This window comes from Odocoileus virginianus, chromosome 21 (genome assembly GCF_023699985.2).
Source record: "Odocoileus virginianus isolate 20LAN1187 ecotype Illinois chromosome 21, Ovbor_1.2, whole genome shotgun sequence".
Lineage (NCBI taxonomy): Eukaryota > Metazoa > Chordata > Mammalia > Artiodactyla > Cervidae > Odocoileus > Odocoileus virginianus.
The window spans coordinates 13,920,451-13,935,200 of record NC_069694.1 but is presented as its reverse complement, the minus strand read 5'-3'; positions in this window follow the sequence as shown (position 1 = coordinate 13,935,200).

Genomic DNA, 14,750 nt, shown 5'->3' with positions numbered 1-14,750 from the left:
TAGAGCTACCTCAAAAGCCCCATACTAGGGAATATGATGTATATCTCATTATGGGTTTGATTTTCATTTTCCCAATGATTTATGATGTTGATATTTATGCTTAATAAACCCTGTCATGTGCTTATGGATCATTTACATAACTGGAGAAATGTCTATTAAAATCCTTCTGTCCATTGAAAAGAAATTTATGTTATACTATTGAGTTGTACTCTTTATGTATTCTGGATACAATTTCTTTATAAGCATATGATTTCCACATGGTGTTCTTACTGTTTTGTAGGTTTATTTTTCACTTTTTTGAGGGTATTCTTTGAAGCACAAACATTTTTAATTAAAAAACCTAAAGAGGTCCAACTTCATTCTTTTGTGGATATCCAGTTATCTTAGCATTGTTGGTTGAAAAGCTAATCTTTCCCTATTTAATTGTTGTGGCACCCTTGGTGAAAATCTGTTGACCATTGTTTGTTTCTGGAGTCAATTCTGTTCTACTGATACACAGTCTTAGCCTTATGCCAGTGGCTTTTTCTGTATTGCCTTGTAGCTTTTTGTAAATCTTGAAATCAAGAAGTTTTTGTCCAACGTGGTTCATTTTTCAAGGTTCTTTTAGCCATTCTGAGTTCCTTGCATTTCTAGAGGAATTTTAGGAAAGTGTGTCAATTTTTGTCCAAAAAACAAGTAGAATTTTGATAAGGAGTGTCATTTCATTCAAGATACATTGAATAATTGTCTCTGCCTAAATTTGATCCCAGGTAGTGCTACTGGTAAAGAATTTACCTGCCAATGCAGGAGACGTAAGAGATGCAGCTTCGATTCCTGGGTCAGGAAGATTCCCTGGAGGAGCAAATGGCAACCCACTTCAGTATTCTTGCCTGGAGAATCTCATGGACAGAGGAGCCTGGGCTTCTCTGGAGCTACAGTCCATAGGATCACAAAGAGTCAGACAAGATTGAAGTGACTTAGCAAGCAAGCAAATTCGATCAGATCAATAATGTTTTCCCCAACACCTCACCTTTTACTCTGGAAGTCCTGTCCTCAGTTTTTAACTGGGGAATAATGTGCTTTGATTTACATTTTCAGAAGTTCTAAACATTCTTTCTGGAGAACAAATTATAGCAAATACAATTTGAAAGTAAAGATTTCTCTTCAAGAAAGTCTATCACTGACCTAGTGAGGGACGTTTGTAGCAACAGTTAAGATGGAGGAAAGTGGGTGAAATCAACACATAATTTAAAGGAAAATTTAATAGAACATGGTATATAATTAAATTTTTGTATTTAGGGACAGGATTGAATTTAGATATTGTCCTGATGATGACATAATTTGATGGTATGAAAAAAGGCAGATAAATATGTTTCAACAATTTAAGTCAATAATTTGGATAGGGATTCTTTACCTTTGAGGTGATTCTAAGATAGAACACTTGTGGAGGTAGACTGGTAGTTGTGGAGTTCAGAAGATAGGATAGAACTTATCAACAAAGAGTACATAAATGAATGAACAGATACTTTCTAATAGAAGAGTAAAGTCAGACAAATAAATGTATGATTAAAGCCCTAGAAGCTTCTTTATAGGAATGACAATGCTTAAAATTTGAACGATGAAAATGGTTAAAGAATAGCCTCTGAAATAAAGAGAACTGAGAAAATTTGTCAAGAATAGTGAATGGCTTTCTGTCACTTGTTGAATGACTGAGTTAGGCATGTAAAGAAGTATGTCCATGATATTTGGGACCACTGAGCCTGTTGGTAATTTTGGAAATGACAATCAGTGAGAATTGTGGGCACAATGGAGGAAGATAGTATGTTGAAGAATTAACTAAGATATTAGAAAAATATAAGCCACTAACAACTTGAATAAGTTTGCCTATAAATAAGTAGTAGAAACATAGAGAAATAGCTGGAAGGAAATGAATTATCTATGTCATGGTTATTTTTGTGTAGTCATTATGTCCAAACTATAGTTCATAAGGTAATAAAAATACCAGCATTTTTTTTTTTTTTTCTGCTCCCTTTTACTTAAATGTGACTCAAGGAGTTAGCTTCCTTTGTTTCTGCATGACAACTTTACCTGGACCCAAGGCTTTACTGTTAGATCTTAGGTTAGATGTTAGGTAGTTAGAATAGGAAACAGGAGTCCAGAATGGTGGTGGCTAAAAGACAAGGAAGGGAAAAGCCCACAAAAATAGAACAAAGGAAGGTCTGAGGACCAGAGTGAGGACCTCAGGTAGAACAAACAGCACTCCTGGCTAGCCCAATTTACATAGGGCAGGCCCCGGGGTAGGAAAAAACATATAAAAAGAGGAGCCAAAGGGCTGGGGTCCCCTTCTCTTCTCCTCGTGTCTTTGGGTCGGCATGCCCTCACACCTCAAGGGTGTATTTTCCCGCTATTTTCTAAATGAAATTGAGCTTAACACAGAGTTGTAATACTGGTTTAAGAGCCGTAACACGGTCTGTTTGAGATCTGAGAGCTATAACACGGTCTGTCCAAGACCCAAGAGCTATAACACAGTCTGTCCGAGAGCTATGACACGCTGAGGGCTCTGACGTCCGTCGCTTCAAATTTTTGTTGAGACAAGACAGAACCGAGGCGGATACCCTCGCCTGACATTAAGTAATATACTGCCTTAAAGATACTTTTAGACAAGCACATAGGGACTTCCTTCCCTGTAATTAAGATGCATGGGTTCCCCCTGCCAGGCTTCTAAGATCCCACAGGCTGTGTGAGTGGCCCAAACACAAAAGAAACAGAAAGAAAGCACAGAAATCTTGTTTCAGAAACTAGAATGTCTAGTTATACATCATAAACAAAATTCAGATTTCATACACCTACAGCTGGACTGTAAGATGGTAGGGCTGTTCTTACTCAAATAGGAAATTCCCTAAGTTGACTTTGCTGTGTTGGAATCTAACAGTTGCTTACATATAACCCTTTCTCCCCAGGAAGCTTCTGCCTTTTCTTGGCTCTCCCACATTATCTGGCTTCTCTCTACTACAGTTGTCTTGACTTGAGGGGAAGCATCCTTATTCCAAGTGATGGATAGTGAATTCTTCTTTAACCCTGGTATCTAGTGATATACCTCTGGCCTCTTTCTGTTTCTGTTTCCTTGTCCCACTAGGTCCCAAGACAACCATACACACCGTCATTTTACAAGACAAAAGACCTATGTCTGATCCACGGGAACACCCATGCATTTTAGTTTACTCAAAGTCTGAGAGAATACTGTTCCTAGCACACAATGTTCTCTCTTCAGGATCACTGATGCAGTTAGCACTATTTTGCACTCTGTATTTCAGTGGTGGGGGGTCGGACCTTCAGCCACAGTCCTCTTTACTTTTCACAGATGCAAATAAGGTTCCAGTCTCTATGTCTCTCATCTAAAAGGAACTATTTCAAAACTTGCTAAGTGCTCTTTGTGAAACCTCTTTCAGTAGGTTTGACATTAGATTAGCATAATCCTCCTCCTTTCCCAAAGGGAAGATGGAGATTCACACACAGCGCATGGCAACTGTTTTCTTTCTTCCTTCCCTTCTGATTACATGATATGTGTCATCTATCTGATTTATCAACACAGTGTGGAAGAAATTCTTTCTTGTTTCTATTCTTATTTAAAGGAGAAGTTTTACCCCACATTCACTTTGAAATCCTATTCTAAGGCCCTACAGTCAATGGAGTCCAGGAGTATCTCATTCCAACAGTGTCCATTTGTTTCTAGAATAGGAGTTTGTAAAATACAAGAGGAATTATTTATCCCAGATAAACTGCTACAGCTATGATCTTGTAGTTGAGATATTAAAAGTCTATACGAAGAATAATTTCCAAACTAAATGTTGATGAAGAGAGAAATATAAGCCAAAATACAGAAAGAGGAATGTTCCAGATAGAATGCAGAATACAGTTGTAGAAGGAGATTGTGAAGAGTTTTACATTACATCAATGAGAACTCAGGACAGGAAACAAAAGCCACTCAACTATTTTAAGCTAGAACAATTTTAATACAGGAATTAGGTGCCTCTGAGATAACAGAAAGGGTTGAAGAAACAAATTCTAGATTGATATCTTGGAATTATTTCCAGAATATTCTCAAATTGATGCATTACAGATGATGCCCTATTTGAAGCCAATTCTGGATTTAGGTCAGGAATAAGAAGTCATTGCCTCTACAATTGTCAGGAAATTGGAGAAAGAGTGTTGAAGTTCTTAACAGGGATATATAGATTATTTAAGTCTTATTAAGAATCCAGGAATACATAGAGTAAATATTGGAAAAATCAACACCCCAAGAAAACCCACCATGTATATGAACTTTCATACAAGTTGAAAAGGGTTTCCCTGGTAACTCAGTCAGTAAAGAATCTGTCTGTAATGCAGGAGATCCAGGTTCAGTCCCTAGGTCAGGAAGATCCCCTGGAGAAGGAAATGGCAACCCACTCCAATATTCTTGCCTGGAGAATCCCATGGACGGAGGAGGCTGGTGGGCTACAATCCATGGGGTCACAAGAGTCGGACATGACTTTGTGACTAAACCATCACCCCAAGATGAAAACAACCAAAGCCTGCACCACCACACTTCTACTTTCAAGGTCTCACAGGACCATAGCTAATTGGAGGCATGCATCTAATATCTAGAAAGCAATTACAAGGTGGTCGGAGAAATGTAGTTTTACAGAGATTAAAGAAATTGTGGGGCAAATTTAGGGATCTATTTGAGGAGAAACATTTTGTTTTGGTCTTGTTTTGCTTTGTTTGTGTTGTGGGCTAAGTGGTGTCTCCCTAAAATTCTTATACTGATGTTCCCAATGCCCAGTAATTCAGAATGTATGCATATTGGAGACAAAGTCTCTAAAGGAGTGATTAAGCTAAAAAGAAGCCCTTAGAGAGGGACCATACTTCAATGACACTGGTGTCCTTTTAAGAAGAAGAAGAGATAGCAGGGACACGTATGTACAGAGGGATGATCATATGAAGATGTAGCAAGAGGACAGCCGTTTGAAAGGCAAGGAGAGAGACCTCAGAGGAAACCAATCCTGCTGGCATCTTGGACTTCAGCTTACCAAACTGTGAGAAAAATGACTGTATGCAGTTTAAGCCACAGAATCTATAGCATTTTGTTATAGCACCCCTATCAAAGCAATATTGTATGTTGAGTTGTTTAGATTGGGTGTTTTACTATATAAGACACTCACAAAAAGTTTAAATATTCTTGAAATAAACAGGCTTTCAGGTTGAGGCAACTGTACCAGTAAATATAGCTATACTTGACAAATCTTTGTACAAGTAATTTTTCATGGCTATGTCCAACATATATTCTACAGTGAGCATAAATCAATTTAGTGATTTCATTATAATGCATATTTCACTTTCTTTTAAAAATTTTCTTAGGTGTGTAAGAATGAGAGGTAGAGATATTAATATGTAAGAGAGGTATTCGCAATATATTTAGCCATGTGTTCGACTGTGCAGCTAAACTTGACTTCCAGGCTTATTATATATAGTTCAACATTAAAACATAGCAGCCACAGCCAGTAGATATTGCTATATGGGAAAGAATCAGTTACAAGAATGGAATATTCCTTGTAAGTGACTTCCTTATCTGATTACCATTTGCTTGAATGTGCTGAATTTTACTCTCTTTTATCAGAATCATAGACTAGTCAATTATTTATAATTGTCCCCTGAAAAAATTGTGATTAAGTCATTTTATCTAACTCCATTTGTAAAGTGGCCAGTATGCAATTAATTGTGTTTAGTGATGGATAAATCCATTTTGTTTTCCTTTGAGTCCTATCTACTCTGTGGCTGAAATTAAAAAGAACTAGAACAGCACTTAGAGGATGTGAAACAAAGATTTAAATATTCCATTTGTATGATTATGAATTCAAATACTATTGTTATGGTATAAATTAAATAATATGTTTTACAATTATGAGACTTGATTGTGAATGGTTTACTTGTGTTTCTCTAACCAAAAATTTCATTGAATTCCCTAAGAAACAAGCCCTGGGGCAGTTATTTGAGTGATGAGAATATAGGTTTGAGCCTAAATGTAGGTTCAAGAATGGAATGTCAGTCCAGGTAGGAAAAACACAATGTTACAGTCATGTATATGTTCATATACAGTCATATAGGACATGATAGGCATTCACCACATAAAAATGAATATATTAAGTATATAACTAAATGGTTCAAGCCAAGTATAAGATGAAGAATTTCATTCAAGAAAACAAAGAATAAGTAATTCATGGGGTAGCTATTAGTAGTATCCAGTTTGACAGTAGAACTTTATTCACAGAATACTCAAGAACTAAAATAAGTTGTTCATGCAACAAAAATGAATTATACAGTTAGAATCAAATGCTTTGAAACTATCCTATAAAGCAAACATACAGCAATTGGGGAACTAATTGGAAAAGTACCAAGGCAGGATCAGCTATAAGACCATCTTAATGGGCACATTGAAAAGGCCTTGCTTAGGTTGAGAATTGATTTCAACAATTAAAGTTATGAGGACACATTTAATGGAATAGAATATTTCTACAAATTTTGAATTAATTCTAGGGTTACTTGACATGAGTTATTTTCATTAACTCTAAGCAAGAATTATGGTGAAAAAGGAGTTTGTAGCATTTTTCCTCTACAAGATAGACATACAGCATTCATTCTTTGAATAACTCATTTGATTCAGAAAAATCCTCAATAGGCTTCCATCTGGATTTTGATTATTTTTTACTCCAAGGCACAAGAGAAACTTTTTCTTTAAAACATCAAAAGTAGATATATTTTAAAATTCTTGTTTATGTTCAGGTCTTTCAATATGTTGCTTTAACCTTTAGCTACAAAGGATATGAATGAGAATTTAATCCATTCAATGGTATGAATTGGTGACAGTTGTCATATATTTTCTCCCTTTGCTTTAGAAAGTCATGTACTTTACAAATTTTCTAGCACAGAAGGAAACATTAGAGTGAATCACATACATTTTAATTGTATTTCATAATGTCCCTCCAATTTTAATGACTGATAGCTTAAAACAGGATATATGTGATTAACCTGGGTGGAAAAGTCCCTACACAGCTTCCGGATTTACTTTTGTCACTGGCGTCTGCTTTCCAATAACTTTCTGAACACCATAAGCAATTAGTGTGGCTACCACTACCATTTATTGTTGCATAATTTTTTTTCATAGGAATTTTCCTTTGACCCTTCAATAACAGCTAAGGATTCTTTCAAGTGGTTTCATTGCACTACATACCTTTATCACAGTAACTCTCATACTATTTAAAGAAAAAAAAAAAAAAAAGATGGCCAGCTCTTTCCCCTCATCTTCTTATTTCATATTGGTTAAATCCATTGCATGCTCAGTGGCCTCAGTCGTTTCTGATTCTTTATGACCCTATGGACTGTGATCCATCAGTCTCCTCTGTTCACGGGAATCTCCAGGCAAGAATACTAGAGTGGGTTGCCATGCCCTCCTACAGGGGATCTTCCTGTCCCTGGGATCTAACATATATGTCTTGTCTGCTACATTGCAAGTAGGTTTTTACTGCTAGCACCACCTGAAAAGCTCAAAATAAATCCACTGGTATATGCCAATTTCTGAGTGTAAATTTATACAAACTGTTTCATGTAATTTCCAAAAGACTTCAATATTAATGCTGTTGTCATCATATTTCTAATGATGATGATATAAAGATTTTAAATAACTTATCCAAGTTACAGGAGTTTTTGTAGAAGAGGATGTTAACTAATGTAGCTTACTTGTACCTTTGAAATTCCTAGCTGTACCTATGAAATTCCTATGTCTCTTTCCTTTGACAGTAGACAACTAATATAAGTTGAATGTTCAGTAAATGTTTTGTAAATATTAGTGAAACAAAAAATGAATACTAATTATAGATAAATCTAGTCTCATTAGTGACAACAGATTCACTGTATGCCATTACTTAATAAATCTAAGTCCATTGTATGTTTGTCTAAAATATTGAAATCTAAACAAGTTGAGAAAGATATCAGAGAGTGTTTTGAGTCAACTATTTATCCAGTGCCAAGAGATTTACCTAACTTGATCTTTTCCACATGCAGATATTAGTTCACATTGTCACTTCTGTGTAAAGTCTATTTCTAAGCTCACTTATGGCTTTCCAATATTTTCTTATCTATTTTTTTTTTTGCTTATTTGTTTTATTGCTATTTATGTATGGTAACTTTTATCAGAGTGAAATACCCATGATATTAAAGATCAGTTCTACTGAATAACTCAAGACCTAAACAATGCCTATAACATATAGATACTTAATATCTGTAAATGAGTTAATTGACAGGGGTTCCCTTAATTGTATGTTGATAAAAAATATTTGAAATAGAGACAGGTATTATTAATGTTATGTTATCTCATTCATTATCATATAATAATAAAATTACATTTTATTTATCATTATTGACATGTAAAATAAAGATAGTAATAATAACATTGAATGCCTACTATATATAAGTTTTAACACAGACTTGGTTAAAGATGGATATTATGTATATATAATAATCCTGTAAATATTAGTTTGTAGATTTTAGAATAAGGAAACTGATTTTCAGAAAGTATAATAAACTAGCACAAAGGCACATGGATATCTATGATTTATACTTTACCGACTGCTACCTTCCTACAATATAAATAAACCCATGTGGAATCTTTTCATTTTCTTTATGTGTTTTAGGTCATTTAAGTAAGTCTTAATTAGTTTCTTGGCCATGTAATCCTGTGCCTAATTCCATCCCTTAACTCCATTCTTGCTGAAATTATTTATTTGAATATAGAGGACTCTTTTACTTCTTCATTTAAGTCAAAGAGAAGAGTTATAGATAGAAATTAATGTTAAGAGTTTCATGTTGACTTTTGTAATGACTTCAATAGTGCAATTTTTCCTAACATTTGACCTAGTCATGGATGGGAATCCAAGTAGTGAGTATTTGGAGAGAGTCTATTGATTTGCTGTTGTTGTTGTTCTGTCATTCAGTCATGTTTGACTCTTTATGACTCCATGGACTGCAGCATGCCAGGATTCTGTCTCCTTCACCATCTCCCGGAGCTTGGTCAAACTCATGTCCATTGACTCTGTGATGCCATCCAACCATTTCATCCACTGTCATCTCCTTCTCCTGCCTTCAATCTTTCACAGCATCAGGGTCCTTTCCATTAAGTCAGCTCTTTGCATCAGGTAGCCAAAGTATTGGAGCTTCAGCATCAGTCCTTTCAACGAATATTCAGGGCTGGTTTCCTTTAGTATTGACTGGTTTGATCTCCTTGTTGTCCAAGTGACCCCCAAGAGTCTTATTTTGCACCACAATTTAAAAGCATCAATTATTTGGTGCTCAGCCCTCTTTATTGCCCAGCTCTCACATCCACAAGTAACTACTGGGAAAACCATAGCTTCGACTATATGTACCTTTATAAGCAAATTAGTGTCTCTGCTTTTTAATCTGCTGTCTAGGTTTGTTATAGTTTTTCTTCCAAGCAGTAAGTGTCTTTTAATCACATGGCTGCAGTCACCATCTGCAGTCATTTTGGAGTCCAAGAAAACAAAGTCCCTCACTGTTCCCCTTGTGTCCCCATCTCTTTGTCATGAAGTGATGGGACCAGATGCCATGATCTTAGTTTTTTGAATGTTCAGTCTATTGATACCAGGGAAATAAAATACACATGAAAGTCAGGAGACCAAATAGAAGTAACGCTTGGACAGAATGTGAAGAGAAAGAATAGAATGTGAAGAAAAACCAATTGGGTGCTGGATTGGATTGCCTAGTTACCATAGGGTAAAATCAGCTGCAAATTCTGCATCAGAATCAGCTGCATAGACCCCATTCAGTGAACCCTCACTGGGGGTGTCAGAGAGGTTTGGAAATAGGAGTCATTCAAGAGCTCACCAAAATCATGCCTGTATACATAGATAACAAATTTGGACATAATTTTTAAAAGGGCTTTATATTTTTTAAGAATGAAAAAATTTTGTTTCTCTTCATTGACGATTTTGCCTTCAAATGGAAATCATTCCAGCTTATCATAATTAAACATCTTCTCCATTCAGTTGTGGAGAAGGAAATGGTAACCCACTTCAGTACTCTTGCCTGGAAAATTCCACGGATGGAGGAGCCTGGTGGGCTGCCATCTACGGGGCCGCATAGAGTCGGGCATGACTGAAGCAATGTGGCAGCAGCAGCAGCCATTCAGTTGGACGGAGTGTGTTAACTCCAAGTTAAACAGGGTGGCATATCTCTGAGCCTAATGCATTAGGTGAGTCCATGCACAGATAGACAGCATTTTCTTGGTTTTGTTTACAATATCCTTTTGTACATAGCTTCTGTTAAAAAAAAAAAGAAAGAAAAGAATTGTTTATCATCTATCTCTCTATCTCAGTATCATCTAAGGGTTTAAAATGTGGACAGACCAACCTGAATTTTAGCTTTAGTTTTAGAAAATATTGTTTAGTTGTTAAGCCGTGTCTGACTCTTTTGCAATCCCATGGACTATAGCCTGATAGACTCCTCCATCCAGTCCTTTTCTGGATTTTCCAGAAAAGAAGACAAGAATACTAGAGTGGGCTGCCATTTCCTTGTCCAGGGGATCTTCCCAACCCAGGGATCAAACCTGCATCTTCTGCTTGGCAGGTGGATTTTTTACCACTGAGCCACGTGGGATCAAATGACTTGATTTTTCTTAGCCTCGCTTTTTAAAATGAATTTTTATAAATGCTACTTTAGATAAAATTTAAGGGGTTGAAATAAGATGATGCATGTAAAAAGCAGCCCAGTGACTAGAAAGTATTTTATACTCAATAAATGGTATCCACTATAGAAACTATAAATTAAAGAGGAAAATTATAGAAGTTATACATTTAAAAAGTAATAATAATACTTAATGTTTTACTGAGCACTTACTATATGCTTGGTTTTAATATAAAATTGCTTTATACACAGTAATTTATTTATCTTCACAATAACCCTAAAATGTAGATACTTTTGTTACTTCCATGATTCAAATGAGTAAACCTAAGCACAGAAGTGTAACAAGACCTCACAGCTACTAAGTGGTGAATCCAGGTAAAAAATGGAGGCTTATTAGCTCCAGAGCTTATAGGCCAGTGTAAGAGAAAGCAAATTCTTACACTGTACATTGAATTTGGTAGTGAAATTTCTAAAATGGGAGAAAGTGAACGTGTTGGTAGCAAACGGAAAGCCACTTCAATATTCTTACCTGGAAAATTCCATAGACAGAGGAGCCTGGTAGCCTACAGGCCAGAAGGTTGAAAACAGTTGGACACAACTGAGCAACTTAGCATGCATATACACCTTGAATTTGGTAATAAAACTTGCAAAATGGGAGAAAGTGAACTTATGGACACAAATATTTGAGAAAATTTAAGTGCAGCGATGACTTTGGTCTGCTTAGAAAGAAAATGGAGATGAGGCTATAGAATATTTATGACATCACAACATTACAAGGGCTGTGCATCAAGGGTACACATGGATGGTATATGAAGGGGGAAAACAAATCACATGATAGGTTAATTTACATCCAGACCTCTCCTGGTTATGAGGATTACAGTTTTTTTTTTTTCTTTTTTTAATGTGTAGCTGTAGAAGCTACATAAAAATGGAACTTTTATTAAATAACTTTTATATTACACTACCTGTTTCTACTCATCCCCACATCCCAGGTTATATGAATATTTTCCAAAGAATGAAAATAGACACATGAATAACTTTAATACATTTCAAGATAGCTAACTTTACCAAATAGTCTTCCTTAAATTTGATCTGCCCAAGTATAGTCATTCGATTGACTGAACTTTCTTCACTTTCTCTTATACAATTATTCTTCTACCACCATTCCTAATCTTACTGTGGTTTATTTTTTCTCAGTGAAAAATCACATTGGGGTACCAAACTAATGGAGGATTATAAATGTTGGTATTGTTCTTATAAAATGAATAAGCCCACCTGATGTGAAGAGTTGACTCACTGGAAAAGACCCTGATGATGGGAGGGATCGGAGGCAGGAGAAGGGGACGACAGAGGATGAGATGGCTGGATGGCATCACCAACTCCATGGACATGAGTTTGAGTAAACTCGGGAGTTGGTGACGGACAGGGAGGCCTGGCATGCTGTGATTCATGGGGTCACAAAGAGTCAGACATGACTGAGCTATTGAACTGAACTGAACTGAATGACCAGGTAACAAACCTTTTAGTAACTCAAATGTTTACAGTTCTTTGCTTTCATAAAATTGAAGGAGAATCTAATCAATTTATCAGCTGATGTGTCATAAAGTGATTCCTAGTGATAAATCACTATGTGATTTTCTCCTGTAACTCAAAAAAGAATTCAAAGTCTGTATTATTTGGCAAAAACCAAATACTTTTATTTTATATTTACTTCATTTTTTTTTTTTTTTCTAGGATCCCTTTCTCACAAAATGTGATAGATCCAACAATTAAAATTTTATTCTGGAGCCAGATAGTTTGTGTTTGAATTCTAGCTTTACCAATTATCAGAAGTGTGATTTTGTGTAAAATTTGTGCAAAACACTTTACCCCTCTATGCCTTACTTTTCTGTGAAAAAAGATAATAATAGTACTCATCTTGTGGATGTGCTTTGAAAAAGAAGTACATTTACATATCTAAAATATGCAGATTACTCTTTGGGACATACTAAGACCTAAATGCAGCTTTCCAGGTAGCTCAGATGGTAAAGAATCTCCCTGCAATGCAGGAGACCCTGGTTTGATTTCTGGCTGGGGAAGTTCCACTGGAGACAGGATAGGCTAACCACTCCAGTTTTCTTGGGCTTCCCTGCTGGCTCAGACGGTAAAGAATCTGCCTGCAATGGGGGAGGCCTGGGTTTGATCCCTGGGTTGGGGAGATACCCTGGAGGAGTGCATGGCAACCCACTCCAGTATTTTTGCCTGGAGGATCTCCACAGACAGAGGAGCCTGGCAGGCTACAGTCTATAGGGTCACAAAGAGATGGATATGACTGAGTGACTCAGCACAGCACAGCACACCAAGACCTAAATAAGGGTTAGCTACTTTTATTATTATTATAATTATCATTGTAATTATTTGTATATGTCAGGTTTATAAAGCTCTTTGCTTTGCAGAATAGCCTGAGAAAGATTTTGCTGGTCTTTGCATTAATTTCATTCCCATGGGGAATTAGGTCACCTACACAATAACCTTCTTAAGGCATGGTCCTCTACAAATTTCAGTTATATAACTTAGGGATTTCTAAGTAAGAAAACAATTGTACATAACAGCTATTAAACCAACTATAAAAGCTAATGAATACTCAGGTAATTTTAATGTAATTTTATTCAAAATCCTATTCTTTATTTACTTGAACTTTTGTCTAGGTGAAAAGAAGTGTTCCATCAATAAATTATTTTGAGGGCTGAATTTAATAATGCAAAAAAAAAAAAAGATTCTTTGGGAAAGAACTGTTGGATACATCCATACTCTTCAATGTATGTATTTAACCAATTAAACATAGACTGAAGAGTATGGATGGATCCAAAAGCTTGGAGATGGAATAACAAAAGGAGTATAATTGAGAAAGAATCTCTAAAGTGCTTGCATGTCACAACTTAAAGATACAGCACATTACAAGGAAGATGGAAGACCCTGAGTGCTGCAAGACATGGCACAGCCAAATAAATAAAAACTTTTTTTTAATCTAAGAAAAAGAATGAATTTAAAATTAATAAATAATTAGCTATTCACTAGGTCAGTCATGGATGTTGGCAATTGATGAGTTACATTATAGAACAAAACAAAGGATATTTTTGTATTGGTGGTTAACTTAGCCACTGTAATCCAACAGAGTTCACATTTATGTGATGATGAAGTCTCTGAAGGCATCAGAGATTGATTACAAAGGGTGTCTTGAGCTCACCAAGGTGCTTAGAAGGTACTTACGAGTTGTTTCCCTCGTCTTGTCCTTCATGCTCCATGAATGAAGTGTCTAATAAATTATCTTGAATAACTGTAATTACTTTATACAACAGGTTTCAAACAAATTTAATCTTCAATAAAAATAAATACATACACTTTGGTCTTCATTCTGGACTCAGTGATTCTAAAGGATAATGCCTGAAAATGTCATTCTTCTAATGTCATTTCTTGGTCCTTAAGACTAAATAGAATGTGCTGTATGTGTCAAACTGTTTGCAGTGTTCAAAAAACATGTTACACACATACACACACACCCCACACATGTACATGCATGCCTTTTATTCCTTGAATATAGATACAGCTGTATCTTGTCATTAGATACAGCTTTAATTAAAAAGAAAATCCTTTCCCTCAACCTGGTCAGTTACTTAGAAAATGTTATTTTTTTTCTAGTGAATATTCACTGGGCTCATTGTTAATTTTATTTAACTATATGGTAAGGATATTTTGGGCTTTCCTGGTGGCTCAGACAGTAAAGAATCCACCTGCAATGCAGGAAACCTGGGTTTGATCCCTGGGTTGAAACGATCCCCTGGAGGAGGGAACAGCAGCCCACGCCAGAATCTTTGCCTGGAGTCTCCCCATGGACAGTGGAGGCTGGTGTGTTACAGTCCATGGGGTCCCAAAGAGTTGGACATAATTAAGCAACTAAGCCCACAGCAACAAGGATGTGAATATTTGGATCCCCCTTTAAAATGTCATTCTGCCTCACTGGAGAACATTAGAAGCCATAAAACTTTTTGTTTCCTGAG